The sequence below is a fragment of the Agelaius phoeniceus genome, chromosome 4, assembly GCF_051311805.1.
Source record: "Agelaius phoeniceus isolate bAgePho1 chromosome 4, bAgePho1.hap1, whole genome shotgun sequence".
Classification (NCBI taxonomy): Eukaryota; Metazoa; Chordata; class Aves; order Passeriformes; family Icteridae; genus Agelaius; species Agelaius phoeniceus.
In genome coordinates this window covers 32,777,165-32,796,593 of record NC_135268.1, presented here as the reverse complement: position 1 = coordinate 32,796,593, position 19,429 = coordinate 32,777,165, and the positions used below count along the sequence as shown (strand labels likewise).

Here is a 19,429-nt window from a genome sequence, read left to right as displayed (position 1 = left end):
TCATTCTGACCCTGATACCCTGGCTTGAACAGTCTTCCATTACTTGAATCATATTTTAAAAGTGCAGTACAAAGTAGAATTGCTGATTATTTGTGTCTGTTGTTCCAATACCACTTGTTCTAATTCACCAGGAGCTGGCAGCACACTGCCTCAGTGTTCCTGTTCAGCACAGAATGCAGGGCTGGACTCACAGATTTCTGAGAGCTCCTCTTTGATCATTCAGTCTCCTCTGTTGTGGGTTTCCACTGTCGTCCTGTGATTTCTCACACCTCTACTTCTTGCCACAGCTCATATCCAGAAGTTAGCTAATACTTTCCCTGAGGGGAATAAGTCCTAGGTTGTAGCAGCCAAGTTTCAGCCTCTGTTCTGGGTTTAGGTATCCACATTTTCTTAGGGGAGAGAAATGTCTCTCATACAGCAGCTGGGCTACATGAACACCATTTTAATGCAAGTCAAAGGGATTTTACCTTTCTTAGACATTTCTTTATTTTTGTGTTCAATTTTGCAGAGAATTACAATACTAGGAACTTGAGTATATCAATAAAGGATACTTGTTAAAAAACCCCTTAGTATTTGTCTAGAAAAAGCAAGATTTAGGTGCCTAATGTTGGCATGAAATGAAATTTAGGCGTTTGAATCTAAAACTGAAATTTTTAAAGCCCCTCTATTACTTGTTTTATCCTGGAACCTGAAATGCCTCAGTACAAAACCCTCCTCTTTGTGTCTGAATTTTGACTTTTTGAATGTTTCCAGATGCATCTAATTTTCCTCAAGGCAGAGTTTTCCAAGGATATGGGGGAGGGAAAAAAGAGCAAATCCAATGGTAGCATATAGACTGAAGTACAAGGTAGTAAAAACAATGGAGATGTAAGAATAGTAGCTCATATGTTTCAGCACCTATGAGTAAGCACCTACCTTTATTTAACAGCAAAGCTAAAATGAAGACAAAATATTCCATAGCTGAGTATAGCCAAAAGCATTGATACAAGGACAACCAACACTAAATGTATTATTTCTTTATCTCCTATTTAATATTAAATACTGACATAATTGGGCAATTCTCCATCCCAGGATGATGATGATGAACAATGAGCTAATACCTTGTCACATACCTTCTAATGATCACCGTCTGATTTACTGGTTGATGCATTTTTATTCCCACACTTCAGGCTGGTGTGTCTTCTCAAAAAAAAAAAAAAAAAAAAAAGAGAGAAACGGGAGAGGGGGCAGAGACTCCAATTTCCAAGATAACCAGTATCCTTCTGATTCTGTATCTCTTCAAGGAGAGAAGGAAATTCCCCTGTATGCTGAACATGCTGGACAGACAGCCTAGTCAAGGAAGTTATTATATTCAAAAGAGATTTCCATTCTTTCCACAATCTACAAAGAGAGGGTTCTAGAATGTGGATTCTGATGAAAAAGAGACACCAAGAACCAAGAAGAGAAGGATTAGATACAAAAAAAAATGCTGACAGTTTATTAACTGGACACCTTTAGGCGTCTGTTTTGAAACAGACATTTGTAAATGTTTGGATTCCATTTTCATCATTAAACCCTCCTGAGTATTCCCCATAGTGTACATGGTCTTGAAGGTAGTCTCTGAAGCCTAGGGCTGGTTCTCAAAACTTCTCCCTGCATCAACAGAAATTGAAAAATTCTCATGGGTTAATAAGCTACCACTTATTTTTTTTGGAAGTCACACAACCTGCAGTCTAAGTATTCTTGAAGACTCCTTTTATTTATTTCCCTGTGTTTACAAATATTTTAGTTCCTTTTTTCATGATCTAAAAATTTAAGTTTGAGAACAATTCTCAGGTAAAGGAATGCTGGATGTATAGGATCTTCAAGCCTCTCAAAAAAAAAAAAAAAAATCCAGAGTTCAGAGCCTTGAAATTTGTCCAAACAAACTACTATGGTAAAGAGAGGGAAAAACACAGAAATCTTTAATACATTATGAAATTAATACCTCATTCTACATTACAAGATCTCTTTTGCAGTATGATCTTTTGATTTAATCACACAACCATGATATTATTCTAGAAAAGAGAAGCTGGTTTAACTCATAAGAGCATTTCTAAAATAGCCAATTTAAATAAAGATAAATGAGCTTACTTGTTATGACCAAAGGGAGAAAAGACTATAGTTTAATGCCATCATTACTGAAAATCTGGCACGGAGAGAGTACACAAGTACTCAGCAAAAGTACAAGTAAAAATTTTGCTATCTCACAGCTTTTTGTTTATTTTCTGTCAGTAAACAAACCCAAATGAGCACAAATGAGATGCCAGAACTGCATCTACTTGTCTGGCAACATGGAGTGGAAAGCCTTGTACAATGCAAGTCCTTCCACAGGCACACATTACCCTTGTCTCACACTCAAAAGGGAAAAAAAAGAGGGAAAAAATTAAAGGAACAAATAAACACAGAGTTAAAAGCAGAGACCATGTCTGAAATAAGAGAAAGACGTGCTCAAATCCCAACATTCTTTCTAGCCCAAATACTCAAGTTTTTTACCTTTAGAAGTTGTTAATAACCAGGTTTAGCTGTAATCCTAATTAGAGGGAATAGATCCCTTTTTGTTTCCCATTCTCTCAGGAACAGATGCAATAGCAATCAGTTTCTTTATCCACAAATCGAAGTCTCTTTATAGCTAACACTCTGGACTTAAAAACTTCCTCTCCTGACTCCTTCTGAATGGGAAACTAAACACTTCTTAGTTTCTGTGCTGCATTTCTTGTGTGCTCAACTGCAGGATCCCAGCCCCTCTCTTCACTGTCAGTATTCAGTTGATGCTGCCTTTTGGAAGAAAGAAAAGCAGAAAGTGCATGATATATATGATAATATATTGTCATTAACCTAATTTAACAGACATAAGAGAACTACTGAAAACAGTGGATATTTATCTAAGGACTGGTAAATGGTTAAAAGCACCTAGTTTATAAACCATAATTATATTATTCTCTACTATAAATTATGGGCTAGTACTACAACTGGGCGTGTTTTTCACCAATATTGCCATTCTGTTTTGCTCAGACAGGGCGCACACAGACTGTTCAGATTTTGCTCGGTGACCAACAGCCACCTGAAACTGCATCACATCAAATAATATCATGACTTACTGGCAGGAATGGAGTTTCATCATTTTCACTGGAAATTTATAATCCAAGCTGTTTGACTGGAGAGAGGGGTCCATGCTGAGAGGCAGCAGCCAAAGTCTGTCAGTTATGGCTGTTGGCAGTCAAGCACATTGCACTGTACTGAAGCTTGGGAAACAAAGACAGACAACATGCCTAAGATGTTATTCCCAACAAAGCAGTGATAGCTGGCAGTCCTGTTATCCTCTACTGGAACATGGTACGGTCTCCTGCATTATGGTGCACTTTGCCAGCAGTTCCCAGCACCTGTGATGACCCAGGGCTCTGGTCTAGTGCAGTGTTGCACTGGACACCCACCAGATGTAGGCTGCAGAACTGCAACAAAAGAAAAAAAAAGTTAGACACAATCTATTCCTCTGTATAATTTACATTGGAATGGGGAGCGGAGATTAAGGTGCAAGGCGGGAAGTAGAAGCAAGTGCTTTTGAGACACAAAGGTTACTCTAAGTTTGGATAAAGAAGTCGTCCACTGGCAAGCCACTCATGAATGTTAAGAGGATGGGGATCAGAATAAATTTTCTGGAGTTTCTTGAAAGGCAAGGACTCTTCAATGGTGCCACAAAACACTGACCTGTAAACGGATGTTGTGGTTTATCCCAGTCAGCAATCAGGCACCACCCAGCCACCCACTCACCCTCCAACCAGCAGGACTGGAGAGGGAATTGAAAGGGTAAAAGCCACAGAACTAGTGGGTAAGGTAGAGAGTTTCATAGGGAAAGCAAAAGCAGCACACGCAAACAAAGCAAAACAAGGAATTAATTCACTGCTTCCCATGGGCAGGCAGGTGTTCAGCATCTCCAGGAAAGCAGACCCCATCACACCAAGTAGTGGTGACTTGGGAAGACAAATGCCATCACTCCAATGTCCTCCCCTTCCTCCTTCTTCCCTTCACTTTACATACTGAGCATGATGCTGTATGGTCTAGAATACCTGTTTGGTGTGTTGGGGTCACCTGTCCTGGCTGTGTCCCCTCTGAACCTCTGATGCTCCCTCCCCCAATGTCTTTGCCATCATGGCAGTACAAAAATCAGGAAAGGCGTTGGCTCTGCTCAGCAATACCTAAAAATATCTCTGTATTATCAACCCTGTGTTCAGCACAAATCCAAAACACAGCCCTGCACTAGACACTGTGAAGAAATTTAAGTCTACCCCAGCCAAAACCAGCACAGTGGAAGAAGGATTGAGCTCACAAAGTTGGAAAGCATGCCATTCTCAGCTGAGGAGGTTTTTTACCCTCTTCCATGCATATATCTGCAAGACAGAATTCATTCTAAACTAGCACAGCCTTTTTTCCCCCCTCCCTAAAGCACCATGTCAGTAGTCTAAGCTCCAAAATCCTTATTTCATGGAAAATAAAGTTGTTTCCAATTGCCTAAGTATATTTATCACAAAAAGTTTTGATGTACTTTACCATGGATTTAAACAGGATTCAGCACACTTCCTAAGCCAAAAAGGGAGAGGTTGTGAGTAAGTGGCACAAGCAGGCACACAGAATTGTCCCCTCTTAGCTGTACAATTTGCATCTCTGCTGTTCTAACACAGAGATTATCTTCAGTGACCAAAATGTACAACTGTTTGCACAGCAACAATGTACACAGATTATTTTTAGTTCAAACATGTGGCACTACTCATTGTGCAGCTGCTTTCATGCATTAATGCATTGGGATACAAAACCCTAATTGCAAGAGCCCAAATTAATTGCAAGCAATGAGACATTTTGGACTGAAAACCCCTTTTGGCTACATTGGAATCGAATTGTTGACTTTTCAAGCTAAAAGAGATATGAATCATGGAAAATATTTCATTCTTAACCCCTCAAAGTACCCAATATTCCTAAACTAATGCAAAATACAGTTATGTGTTGGCTTAGAAATTACAACTTCTCTGCCAAAGGTTAATTCAGACTATTCATCCAAGATTAGTTGCAAGTTTTTAAAACTGTAAATAAATTCTTGTTCCTAAACAGCACAGGTTTTCAAAGCAGGGAGTATAACCCACAGCCTATAAAAGGAAAAGATTTAAAGCAGAAATGGGACATTTGACTTCTGCATATTTGGAACATTTAATCACCCTCTTGGTTATATGGAATAAGTTAGACTGGTGGCTTTTTCTTCAGCTCCTTAGCAATAGTACATTTATTTAATAGAACCCTAATCTTTTTTAGGATGAATTAGAATTGAGTCCTGCACCTTCTACAGGCAACTGCAGAACTCTGGTTCAGGAGGGATAAAGGTCCAAAGACTGTGAGCACTTGGAGGCAGAGAGTCTAACGTTTTCTCCTGTTTGTACACTGGTGGGCATCTTTTCATGTTCATAATACAATATATTAATGAACACATAATTGGAGAATTTTAGTCTCATTCTATTCGATACAGAGAGCTCTGCAAAACTTAAATTGCTTTTTGCTGTAAACTCAGGGACAAACAGTCTAAGGTATAAAAGAACTGTAATAATTATGGGACCTAGGTCTCAGACAGAAGTAATTTTGGCAGATTTGGCTCTAACACTTCAAAACACTTGATGCTATTGAGTCACCTCCTACTGTCCCTTTGCTGCAGACAACTACCCACATAAAAACAAACTTCTGTCTTGAATAGTTTGATCTTAGCACACATTTACATTCACTGTCAGTTTAATTCTATTATTTACATTGCCATTACCATATTAAAATAAGCATGTGCAGTGTTGTCCTGAAAGGAAAAAAAAATAAACTGTCACTAAACTCTCACAAAAAGCTGCAGACACATCTACCAGAGAACCTTGTGTAATTTCACATCTAATTTTCACATTTGCCTCCTGACCCTGAACTTTCTGTGGAGATTTCATGAGGAAGAATAAAATTTTAATCTTAGTAAGATTATAAGCAAATGTAGTTTTAACATGTTCACCTCTGACTCAAGTAGTCAAAAGCTTATTTCTTACAATTTGATGCAAGTTTAAAATTAGGGACATTATAATAGTTAATATAATTTTTGATGTCATTAGAGGAAAATTCTTAAAGCCGAGGATGAGAGTATTTTGAGGCAATGGTAAATCAAGGTTTGGTGACTACAATTAAATAACCTATGCTGCCATTCAGCCTGTGGGCCAAGGCATTCCTGCTGCTGGGTGCATCCTTTGACTTGAATGATTTCCCAGCCAAAGGGTTTGGATAAACCCCTGTGATCCCTCAAAAAGCCAGGCTGCTTGTGCCACTACACATGGTTGGGGTCTTGAAGAGCCTTGTGCTGTGTTGCAAGCAGTCAGGAGCACATTTACAGCTCCTGAACCCCTCTGGCAGTAACCCTCCATCCTATTGACTCATTTGACCTCACTGCACAGGAGCTGAGCACTCACATTCAGTTCAAATGGACAATTTCTCTGGTCTCTCCCAGCTGGACTGGAGTCAGTAACACCTCGGTGAACACAAAGTCTGAACATTGCCACTGATCAGTTCATTGCACGGTGTTCTCCAGAGAGGGGAAAGCTGCTGTTTCCATAGCAGAACTCCAGTCCACAGATTTATCTTCTGTCCAGCTCCCAAAGAGTCATCCTGCAGGAGAAATGAAGCCCAAAACATTAATGCACCTAGTGGAGAGCCTGATGCCAGATTACTGTTTGAAAGTGCCTGTCAGGAATACCTTGTTTTTTCTGGGTCCATCTCTTGGTAGGCATTCATTATTACTCAGCAAATACCAAAAAACAAGCAGCTTTCAGACAAGGAGTTCAGTTTAGAGGGTCAGCAGACACTCTTTTTTGTTGTTCCCTCTAGCAGCCCTAATTTTTCATCTGACAGCCAAATTAAAAGCTGTCTGGAGAAGAATAAATTTCTGTTCCAGCACTTGTAAATTAGAAATTGGAGTGGAAAACCTATGTGTGGCTATAATCAAGAATTCTTAACTTGTGCATTTAGCTTTTTTAGACTATTTGGAGAGAATAAGTGACACTTGTAAATTTCAAAAATACAAATGCTCATTTGAAGGTCACAGCAATCATGTACCTCACTGTACTGAACAGCATTAACAAGACTAGTTACATGATGGATTCTTTGGATCATCCTATGGAAAATATCAGTCTGTTGAGCTTCATTTGGTACTCATATGAAGCAGTTCTGAAGTCCACCTCAAATGATTTAAGCAGATAAGGATTTTCTGTGAGGCTGCAAAGAGCATAGCAATTTACTGCATACAATGCTTTTGTGAGATCAATGAAAGAAAAAGAGGAGAATGCTGCATTTCCAGCACTGTCTCCTTACAAGCCTTCTTATCCTAGGAATATGTTCCTTTTTCTACTGTTTTTCTATTTCTATATTCTATAAGCTCTTATTAACATTGGTGAAATTTAGTTTTGAGCTGTCCTCAATGCACACTTATTCACATTTAATAGCACACACTGAAATTATATTCTGTTAGTTGTTTGGTACTGACTGCATAGGCTTTTGGCACAAAACACAGCAAACAAAAGATCTGCTGGTACTCTAATCCATAAAAATGCTTTAAAATGGAAAACTATAAAAATCCCCTTTTCTCTCTTTGTATTACAGGTATGATGGGACTATTTCACTTGGATGGTATTCTCCTTTCTCCTTTTACCTGAAAGGGCTTGGAGCAGGGGAAAGAAAAAAGAAAAAGCTGTTGGACTTTTGCAAATATGTCTTTACTTTAAAATTTTTGATGCATTTAGCAGCAATTAAGTAGCTGTCTTCACAGTTACCTTGTGAGTCTACCTTACCCAGTGCCTACCTGCTATTTATACAGAAATAATTAGCAGTTGTGGTTCTGTGCCTTAGATCCTGCTTTATCCCATGCTAATTTTCCTTCCCTGCTTTCCTTGGGTTATGTAATTTAAGCAAGAGTTCTTACTCACCTCTGTAAAAATGTGAGATCTTGAATTAGAGGTACTGTGATAATGTGATCCATAACAGAGAAGCAGGGATCACAAGGAGAACTTTACAGTTGAATGATCTGATTTGTCAGCATTTCTTTGGTACATCCAGGATGTCCTAAAGCAGAAGGCATAGTAAATATACAGACACAGCTACACCAAGTGATATAAAAATCATTAGCAAAAGGAATTTTCATGAGCAGTTATTGTGTTAATGTTACCTAAATGGCAGCAAATAATCAATTCCACAGTTACATTTGTGCTTTATGAGTCAGCTAAGGCAGCTCAGGACAGGACTCAAACAGTCAATGCTTATTCACATCTCATGTAGTATTTATTTTTTGCCCAAGTCTAATTTACTTGCATGATGCTACATAACAATAGGTTGTTCTGTTAGTTGTTTCCTCTCCATTTTTAAGTAGATAGAAGCAGTACAATCTCTAACGTTTCTGAATAAAAAGCCTTTTATCTGATGATCACCCAAATATATTAAGAATAGAACACAGTACTTTACTTTTCTAGACCTGGGTTATTTATATTTTTCATTTTTTTAAGCAGCTGTTCCTCAAGAGACCTGCAATGTTCTTCCCAACTTAGAAACACCAAGAATTAGGTCTCCATGGTTGAACTGTGTCAAACAGAATCCAGGTGGGACTGGACTGTGCAGCTTAAGTGGAGAGCTCTGAGTATCTGTTGTACTCTACACAAAATTATTCTTACTCCTGTGAGTGGCTAAAGGTACAAAGCTTCTCAAATGAGCTTTGCTCATACAGCTTCTCCTACAGTGCTATATCACTTGACACTTCCTATACATTCGCAAGCTTCAATTTACAATCACTCACCTTCCTGTATTTTTCATTATCCATTTATTCTCTCCAGTTAACAGATTTCAGACACAATTGCTTACAAATTCCTTTTCTTTTGGCTACACATCCAGCAGCCAACTGCTATGGCTTTTCTGTTTGACTCCAGATGGCAAGTACACTCTACAGAATGGAAAGCAGTAGGATTTGAGAAACAAAACCAACTCCCTGGTATGTCCAAATTCAATGGATGTGGTTAGTTACAACTCCAGTAGAGAAACCTGTCCAAAGCAAGACTGGGACAGGTAGCTATGCTCTAGGGAGGGGAGCAGGGTCATGTGCAAATGGACTTCAGAGATTGCACAGCTTTGATTTAACAAGCTGAGCAAGAGCTGGTAACTGCTAATAAACATCTCTGATATATGTATCTTCTATGCAATTGTAAATTTAAATGCAGATTTAGATATTTTCTTCTACTACCTTCCTTACAGAAAAATATAATTGTGCATGTTGTGGGGGATGAAGTGCCATATGCAGTAATATACACAAAAAAGCCTACCTGTAAGGCCTCTACCTTGCCTGAGGATCCTCATCCTCAACTACACACATCAATGCTGGTACATTATGTTACTGAACTGACAAAAACAGACACTGGGATAGCATAGGATGTAACCACAATGTACTCAGCTTATGAGGCAAGGCAGACTTTCCAAATGAAGATGCTGAATCAGACCTGGAAAAACTGAATTTTTCAGGTCTGTTCTGATACAAAGCCTAAGATTAAAAACTGTGTGTCTGTGTATTGGCTTGAGGAAACTGCAGCATATGTCCAGAGCTAACTATGCAGAAGTACTGCAGTCCATCAGTTTTAATCTTCCTTCAAATCTTTTAACAGAAGAGACACCTAATAAATGCTCTGCATTTGGCTTTTTGAAAAATGCATAACTTATGCTGTAGCATCCTGCAGAAATTTGCATCACTCACCATCATTTTCTTCTGTTTTCAAAATGTCTGGTAAATTAACTTTCCATTCATTTTCCTTGCTCATGGTCACAATCTTTAGCTCTGCTTGGGTTGTCTTTGCTGATAAAAGAATGGAATCTTGCAGTACATTACAAAGATATGCAAAAAATATTAGCTCTCCTATAGCAACCATATTTCATTTAGAACTTGTCATGATGCAAATCTGAAGATATGACATAGCGCACTGAAATCCATCCATAACACTCTCTCCTAATGATAACCTGTTTAGAAATGTCTACAAACCCACCCCTACAACCACTGTCCTACAAGACTGCAACAGCTGGCAGCTGCTGCTGCAGGGAGCCTGCATTTCTCACCCTTACAGAACCTTAATGACTCTTTCTTTCATTTCTAGTACTGCATCTGCTCCTTAATAACATGGGGCTTGGCAAGGTGGGGTGATGATTTAGGTAGCCCTCTGCAAGTACATTCAGTAACACAGAACACTGTGATCCAAAGTAAGGATTTCGTCAGTTCTCATTATTACCAACATTCTGTGCTGTGTTTTACATTATTTTATGTGACCCAAAATATTTAAATCCCACCCCCCACTAGGAAGTTTCCTTGCATAGCCTTAAGACTCCCCTTAGTACTATGTTCTTATGTAACATTAAACAATATCCTTTTGTATAAAAATACAGCAATAAAACCTTGCTCCTCTGTCTTCCCTGCCCTAATTTTTACACTGCTTAATACTGAGTGCCTGATGTCCAAAGGACATGATATTAATATCCCTTTTCTGTGTATGTGTTTGGCCCTGTGGGGTCCTTAAAGCAGAAAAAATCCTGGATCCTCATCAAACCTTACAGTGCAATTCTTTAAACTGACTACAAAATATGCTCCAGTACCCTCAAGATGAAGGATGAGCTATCAGCATCGTTGCTATGGGATGTGGTCCTTTTTTAATATTGCAGAAGTCTGGCTCTATGGATCTCAGTACTACAACAGCTCTGGCTCTCTTTTATCAGTTTTCAGACTAAAGCAAGCACAGACCATATATTTGGATGTATCCAAGTATTTGCCAAATCCTGTTGGCATAATTCTACACACATGAAATTGAGTTGTGGACTCTCACACTGTCATTTTATGTAAAAAAACCATTTATACAGAGAGAATATAATTGATGCAAAATCAGAATGCTTTTACATGAACGTGAGTTTGGAGTTCTACATCTCTACAAAATTTGAATTCAAAACTTACCATTAAAATTTTTCACCATAGAAATGATCATACTTCCCTCCAAGAAATGAGGGCAGTTTTTTATTTGGGCTGTTTGGAACATCTTGTCTATAAAACTTTTTCCAGGTTTCCTAGAAATTTAACCATGCAGATGGTCAGATCTCCTGTAGATAAAAGATTGAAATTTACTAAGGATGAGTGAGGACAACCAGTTCTGATGCAATAACTCCCCAGAGTTTTAAGGCAATTTAAAAAGTAAAATCCTTTGCTACAGCCACCACCTCTGCACTCCTTTGTTCTTTGCCAGCAACAGGTCAGCATAGCTACCTCATCATCTACCAAAAAGTCAGTTTCTTTCTGCTCTTTCTCTTCCATTAAATAAAATTTAAACAAACCAAGAAACAAACAACCCACAGTCCCCCAAAACAGAGGGTTTTTCCCTGCTTTTTTTCGTAGTGTGAGGTCTACTTTCTGTGGTGGTGTAGTGGCAAGGGAAGATACAAAGCTTAGCTGTTTGTGTATTTTGTTTTGTTTCAGTACAAACATTTGTAAATATTTCTTTTCCCAGCAACCTCATGCCATTTCAGAAAAGCCAGTTCTAAAGTCATCTTCCTAATCTGACAAAAAGGTTATGGTCACCCCAAAATAATGGACATGCTATGTTTTTAATACCCAACTTTACCTCAAACTCATTTCCATGACTGTTGCCTTTTACTGCAGAATATAATTGTGAAAAGAATGCTCACAATAAACCAGAGTTCTTATCCTGAACTGTAACTGATGCCCAAAGCATGCCATGAAGAAGAGAACTGCAAGATAGGAAGAAATACAAGTCAAAATCTCATTTAAATGCTAATGTACTTATGTACTAAAAATCTAGCAAAAGCTGAAATAAAATGTGCCATCATTTCTAGACCAGAAGGCCGAATAGTTGCTTATTGCTTTTAGACATGAAATGGCCTTACAAAATAAAAAAAAAAGGATTTTACTCCCTGTGCCCCATTTCTCTTTATTGTATAATTAACTTAGATATTAGACTGGGGTGATACATGCATTAGGTTTTAAAACCTAATATTTGCCAAAATATTAGTTGTGTGTAATTTAACTGTCAAGAACCCAGAAACAGGATGTGTTGTGTGTGTACTCTTGGCAGCTTAGCCATCTAAAAGCTAAAAAAGAGAAAAGAAGCTGGTAAGCACATGAGAGAGAATGGAACCAATTACAACTGTTTGTTCAAGGTAAGAATTTCTACATCAGCTCCATTTTTTAAAACAGTCATTTAAATATGCAATATCCAATCTGGAAGGCAAAAAGTCCTCAGAAAGGAGCACAGGTGGACAGCTGTTTAGAAACACTCACAAAATCTGTTTTAGCTAAACCAAAGCAAACCTTTTAGTCTGCTTTCTCCATTAAACCCTATCAGACCACCATTTTCTCACTTTTTTATTTCCATTCAAATTATCTTTATTATACTTTCCTTCAGTTCAAATAAAAGATTTCAAATTAAATTTATGATTTTCTGTAGATTTTACAGACTGCAAAAAAATTCAAAGGTATTCTCCTGAGGAGGAATCTTTTCAAAACAAAGTGGTAAATAATCCTTTCCAGGTTCATATTTTGCTAATCCTTGATAAAACCAGATAAAATTAGTAATGGCAAGATGAAAGGAGGAGAAAAATTTTGCTTTCTTTTAATACATCATACATAAAATCACATATTACAGTGAGAGCTCCTTTTCATACAGTTGGATCTACAAAATTCAAGAGTTCTGCATTTTTCTCTGTCAGGGCAGAGTGGACTTGGCAGCTGCAGTAGCCACTAGCCTGGATAATTTCTTGAGTGTAAAACCTAAACAAAACTAAAAATCCACTACAAATGAGGAAGAAAAGAGGAAAAAAAAATCAAAGATACTCTACTACACAGGCCAACAAAATATTCACTGGGGAGTACTAACATTATTGTGCAAGCACTTTCCAAAGCATGTACACTGTTCTTGGGCTCTTGGGTTCAGCATTTACCTTAAAAGCAGAAAAATGTGCAGTAAATTGTGGCAGATCTACAATTTGGCTACAGAGAAGCCCAAATACTGACTTCTCCTACTTGGATGCACCTGAAAGAAAGAAAGAACCAACAGTAGCCCCCACCTTAGAGTATGTGCATTTGAGGTAATCATTCTGCAGCTGCTTGAACTTCCTGACTCCAGAGGAAATCCAAATTTTGCTGCTGGCAGAAATTCCTGTGTCAGGTGCAGGTTCTGTGCATCCAGAGCCAGGGCTCAGTTTTTTATTGGCTTGACTCTTTTACCTAGCACTGTTATGAATAATTCTTTTTAACTATTATAGCAGCTCCTGCTGCTCTGCCCTCTCACAGAAACATACCTTCTTCCCTCTTATACTGATATAAATCCTGGGGTCCCACATCCTAGTGGATGCACAGACTCATATCCTTCCCTGATTACTGTGAGAGTGTCTAGTGATCCATCTAAAGGGAGAAATTAATGCATTGCTCATAGTGACAACAGAAATTACTCTGGCAGTCAAGGGAAAATTGGAATTTAATGCACACACAGAGCAAAGGCAGAGGGTGGAATGGCACATTCTAAGCTTGCAATTATAGAATTATTTTTAGCTATTTCCCCCAAAAAATATACAATATACACAGACCACCTTAAGCAGCAAGGAGCAGTGTAGAGTTAGAAGGAAACAGCAGGGAGATAAGATACAGGTCTGTAAGACACCTCCATGGAGCCCACTTTGTTCTTTAATACATATTTGGAAAACTCAGCCTGATTGTTTACCAGGGACTCAGACTGCATAGAGATATCGAAACAATGTCCCAGTAGTACAAATACTTGATCCTTGCAAAAAGCCCCCATCAAACTAATAAACCTTTTTAGTCATGACTCTTTCATCAGCTTTGCCAGAGCACTAGTTTGCATTTCTAGTGCCACCAGAAATGATGACTATTAAATAAACTTCAAAACAGGATTTATTTAATCTGCTATGACTTGATTGAAAACATGCCTGTTTAAAGTTTTTTTCCTCTTTCTCTATCAGGTGGAATAGAACAAGCTCCCAATGAGGAGGGCAATCAGAAGTGCTGTAACATTACAACCAGCATATTTATCACCTCACTTTGAACAACGAAGCATTCAATTATAATGGTGGGCTATAAGGACAGAGTTGATACTAGAGTTGTCCAAATGGCCTAGAGAAGGTGCTTGTTAAGGAACTGGCTTGCAGATGAGTGCCTTACTCCCTCTGGATTAGAATAAATGCAGCCTTAGAAGTGGTATAAACCTTAGATAAGTGATCAGCTGCAGTCTCTAGAAGGTTTGTGTCCAATGCCTGGGCCAAGAAGAAATAAATCATAATTGTCCCTTCTGGAACTCAGGCTTATCTGTAACGCAATAGTCTAGAAAAACAATATTCTAGCTAAGGGTGAGAGTTGAAAACAAACCAAAAAAACCCTCAAAAAAAATCTTTCTTTGTTCCTGCAATTCAGATATGAAAAGAATATTTTATTGTTCTTCCAATTTATGATTTTTATGCCAAGTATATTTCTGATCATCACAAATGTCTCAGACATAGATTTATTTATGAATGCCCATACATGTATTTCCAGCTTCACAAAGGAATGTCTTCTGCACAACAAGAAGAATTTTCTTAGCTCTCTATAAAAGTTCTCCCACTATCCATTATTTCCCTTTTCTTTGGTGTTGCTTGGTTGGTTTGGTTTCTTTTTTATCATCTCATTGAGTAAAATAGAATTGTGTGTATTACTCTTATTCTGAAGGAACCCTTACATAAAGGGATTGGGAAAAAAATAAAAATATTCATTAGCAATACAGAAGGTTTTACAAAGGCAGGGTAACCAATGGTATTAAATAAAAAATAAATATATTTTAAATTTATATTTATATGTAAATATATATTTTATATAGTTTTATAAATAAAAATAATATATTAAATTTTAAAAAATCAAATAAAAAAGCTAACATGCTAAGGTTTTTGGGTAACATCCCATGGTCTCTTACTCTGTGTACTGAACTGTAAAGCTGCTCTAATATTTTTCCGTCATGTAACTCAATCCCATGTGTTGCAAGAGCTTTTTCTTCAATTTTCCTATCAGCAAGCAGAAGCACAGTTTGTGCACAAACACTTCTTCCTCTCAAGATCCCCATTTCTTCTTTTTTTTTCCTCCATTTAAAAAGCTCAAGTTCTTCCCAGGACTACATTAGGAAAGAGGGATACCTACTCAAAACTGGTGCCAGTTCTTTATTCACAGAACAGCTTGAAGATTTATATTCTTTTTTGGAATATAAACTGCTTCCATCTCTTTAGAAATGCTAATGTCCCATGGCTGGGTGAGCCATGGTCATCTGCTGTCCTCAAACAGATGTTTCTCTAAGTTCTAAATAAATTATTAGCCCACAGAGATGTAAAATGTTCTTTCCTGCATCACACAGCAGTGTTCAAATTTCAGGGTGAAGACTTTCCACACAATTAATCATGTATTTCATGGGAGCTTGCACACTGAATCATATTTTGTACGAGTTTATGAACTGGATCAATGCACACAGCTTACTTTCTTCAGGATCTTGAGTGACCTTTTGAATTCAGTCGCTGAGGAGCAGATTGGTCTTTGAAGGAAAAGTCACAAATGACTTTGGAATAATGGTTTAAGCATTAAATCCCACAATAAAGGCATATCTTAACCTTTTCCCTTTCCTGCCCATTGAAAATGAAATTTAAAAAGCCAGAAAAATAGCTGAGCAAGATAGGGCTTATCCATATTTCTAAGCAAGATGAAAACTGAAATTAGCAGGAAATATTGGGAGTTAATTGGGAATATAGTAGAAACTTGGTAGCCATAATTCTCCTTATCACATGAACTATAGTTATGCTCTTAGACTTCTATCTGTTCATTCAGAAAGCAGTAAATTATGAAATAGGCTAGGTTCTTAATAAATATTCATAACCTCAGGGCACTGAACAGTACAAGCAGAATCCTGTGCTGATCATCCCTTCAGGTCCTGGGATATGAGCACTTCAGAATACAGAGTGAGCAGGGAGAGTTTATTTTAATTCCTCTGTAGTATTATAATTTTGCTTTTGAAACAATATAAAGAATCAAAAATTACTACTGCTTTTATGTCAAAAACTATAGAATGTGATTTTAAGCAGCACAGTTTACAGGGTGTGGCCCTGTAGGGCAATACTGAATAAGGCAGGTGCTTGCCCTCTTCTGAAAAAGTGTCATGGTACATCTGTGGCAACTAGGCAATATTTCAGACACCATCAATAATTTTTCCTGTTCTTTAGTGCTTTTTTCCATACCCATCCAGGCCACAAATAGCTTATGCCAATTTCTGACCTGATCAGAAGCAAGCAGAATGAAAGAAATCTGCTTTTTCATTTTCTCATACTCTTATCTCTCACAGGCTTCACTGTTTACATTCTAATAACAAAATAAAGAGAGGCTAATAATTTGTTTCATCTTGGTGAACATTCAAGCATTTCAGTTTCCAATTTTAGCTGTTTTCTACCATAGAAAACATCATCTTTCCCACCATCTGAAAAGACAGATTTAAAAACTTCTGATTTAAAAACACTATTAAAGAGCAGAAGTCATGAATAAGATTGTAGTGAGATATGCTTTTAAGGCAAGTTAGAGAAAGAACAAGAGTTTCAACATGTTCCTGTAAATATTTTGGCCCATGTAAGTAATAAATGTATTCTAATTGAAAAGTAAATTGCTTAATGTTCACCTTCCTCACAGCATTTTTGTGTCAAACTACTTCAGGATTCATCTTTTAAAGATCTTTCATAAACTGAGACATACTGGGTTGAGCTAATTCTCACATACATGCCCTATTTCCTACACTAATGAGGAAAAAAATCAAAATCTCTCACTTCATACCAATATTGGATCACTTCCTGTTAATCTTGTCCTTGCAAAAGGACCCATTCCATCAGATTGTGCAAATAAAGAACATAAAAGAAAAAGGCTAACTACTGTTCCACCACATTCCATCAGTGTAGCCTTTGTATCTCTCTCATTGCAAGAGATTTTAAGTGCTAGTTAGGAAGGCAATTGGAAATCTAACATCCTTCACAGCTGTATGTCTATTGCATCCTCCAAACCTAGTCCCGTGAACAATTCTGTTCTTCCAAACATTTGGAAAAAAGAAAAAAGGATATTTTTTCTTCCTAATGGGACCAGGTAGCAAAAAAGAATAGGAAACAAAGTCATTAAAGAAAAAAAAAAGCAATAGTTTTGGCAAGTATATCAGATGAGTAATTAAGTGCACTCTTTGTTCAACAGTGCAAAGAGAAGTTAATTCCTGAAGGTTTTTGCTAGGAGGCATTGTGTGGTATCTCCAAAATATGTGGGATAAGGGTGGGGGCTGAACTATGGAAGAGATCCAAAGAGAGTTGGGGATTAGATTCCTGAGAGATTGCAAGAGTCATCTAGGGTTAATAAAAAGAACAAAGTGAGGGAAAACACTGCCTGTAATGAAGCCTATTGATTATGAAACTGCCTCCAAAGGGAGCAGCGTTTGCCTTTTAAGAACACAACCAATGAAAGCATTAAAGACAGCTTGTAAAAGGACACAGCTGAACTAACAGAGAATGGTACTTGACCTGGAGAGAGTTTTAGCTTTTTAAATTTTTATGCATAGTATGGTATTTGTATATGAGTACAAAATGTAATCAGTGTTATTACCTGTCCCTACACAAATGTCAGTGCCATTCTCTGCAGGTGCCAGCTGGTGCTGTGGTCTGCTGGAACAAGCTACCCATGCCATCAATTAAACGTTTGCAACAGCTATAGGCAAATTCAGTGTTCCACATCTGGTTTAGTGCCTTGAAATAAGGATTACTGTATAAAGCTGTATTTTACTTTGAAAGCCAAGTGACTTTGTAAGTCACTGAACTCCAGATTCTCTATAACCAAAATTGTTGTATCATAAGTTTCTCCAAACAGTCATACAAATTACACCACCTATAGAAAAAGATCAAGTCCCCCTGACTGGGGGAATGCATGGTTCAGCTTCCATCTAAACCAAGTCTGTTTTTATTCCAACATACCCACAGAGGTTTAATCTGCAGAATTATCTACTTAGTTCCTGGCAAAGAAACAAAAGAGGTTTCGGTTGGGAAAAACAACAAACTCATTGGGAAGTTACAAAAATTAATTGTAAACAACTGTGTGGGTTTCTATTCTATGTTACTAAAATACATACATAGGAAGTCAAAGCATGCATCAAGCTGTTTCAAAATTTAATTGCTTTCTAGAAATAAAGAGGTAATAATTATGTTCCCTCACTGCATCTACTCTCTCCCCAATAAGAATCTTTATGTCTACCCACTCCTTGATCCTTATTTACCCCAAAACATTGATTTTGGGATTTCCTCAGCAAAGACTTAGAATTTTAGCAGCCCTATGATCTACACCAGAAAAACATGTTATACACAGATGCAAAATACATGGAAGAAAGCAATACCTAGCTTATTATTATTTTTATAAAGCAATCAGTATGTTGAGGAACATGTTTTGTCTCAGTTACAAGTGATCACAGCAAGGAAAACAAACAAATAAACACAAAAAACCCAAACAAAAATTAAACAAATCAAATGTGTGCGACTCCAACCCAAGTCTCAGAGAACTTACCAAAATGGCAGTGTGTACTACTAAAACCTACAGGCTCAAATTATTTCCTAATATTCCAGTGGTGACTTTAATTAAAAAATCCCCAAAGAGGTTCAAGAAATAAATTTTAATCAACCCTATTTTATTGTGTATTTGGTTTGCTATTTTCAATGTCATAAACTGCAGCTGCCTTTCCACATAGGTTTTGATCAAGTTCTCCTTCTCATCCTCACTCATATTATTACTTTACTGCTTTGTATCTGAAGTTTAAAAATCAGTGGTCTGCTAAAACATTGTGGAGAAAACATGTGGTTCTAGAATCAGATTTAGGTCCTTCTCACCTCAGACACACAAATTGTGATGATTTGCAACTACAGCCTCTAAAATCAAGTATTCAAATGTTTGATAAGTAGACATATTTCTTTGTAAACTTCTACAACACAATTTAAAGAAATATACCAGGCCTCATTTCCAAAGTATTATAGCTGACCTTGTGGAGGTGCCATGATTGTTGCAAAAACTGTTAAAGCTGAGAGTATTTGTATGATATTTTTCAGATATTTGAGAAAAGTCAGTCAATGAAACTAATATGAAACTCCATGCTTTTAAGTATGATGAACTAGAGCAATTGCTCCAATAGAAACAGAAAAAGGTGCTGGTACAAAATTATTAGGAATCTGTAATCTTCTAAAAGAAAAAAATAAAATGAGTGCCACTCAGAATTTCTACGTTGCTAGACAATTAAACCTC

At 37.4% G+C, this 19,429-nt stretch overlaps 1 protein-coding gene across 6 annotated transcripts in view; it reads right to left on the bottom strand.

The window, feature by feature from the left end:
- Positions 1-1,920: 1,920 nt before the first annotated feature.
- The window catches only part of LOC143693955 (uncharacterized), a 183,785-nt gene continuing 166,276 nt past the window's right edge, over positions 1,921-19,429 (bottom strand). For all 6 annotated transcript variants that reach the window (XR_013182073.1, XR_013182072.1, XR_013182074.1 and 3 more), the window contains 7 exons: positions 11,706-11,832; positions 11,045-11,187; positions 9,806-9,904; positions 8,861-9,004; positions 6,492-6,687; positions 3,120-3,470; positions 1,921-2,796 (listed from right to left, as the gene is read on the bottom strand). The gene's annotated coding sequence lies outside the window, so the exon portion shown is untranslated. The remainder of the gene's footprint in view (positions 2,797-3,119; positions 3,471-6,491; positions 6,688-8,860; positions 9,005-9,805; positions 9,905-11,044; positions 11,188-11,705; positions 11,833-19,429) is intronic.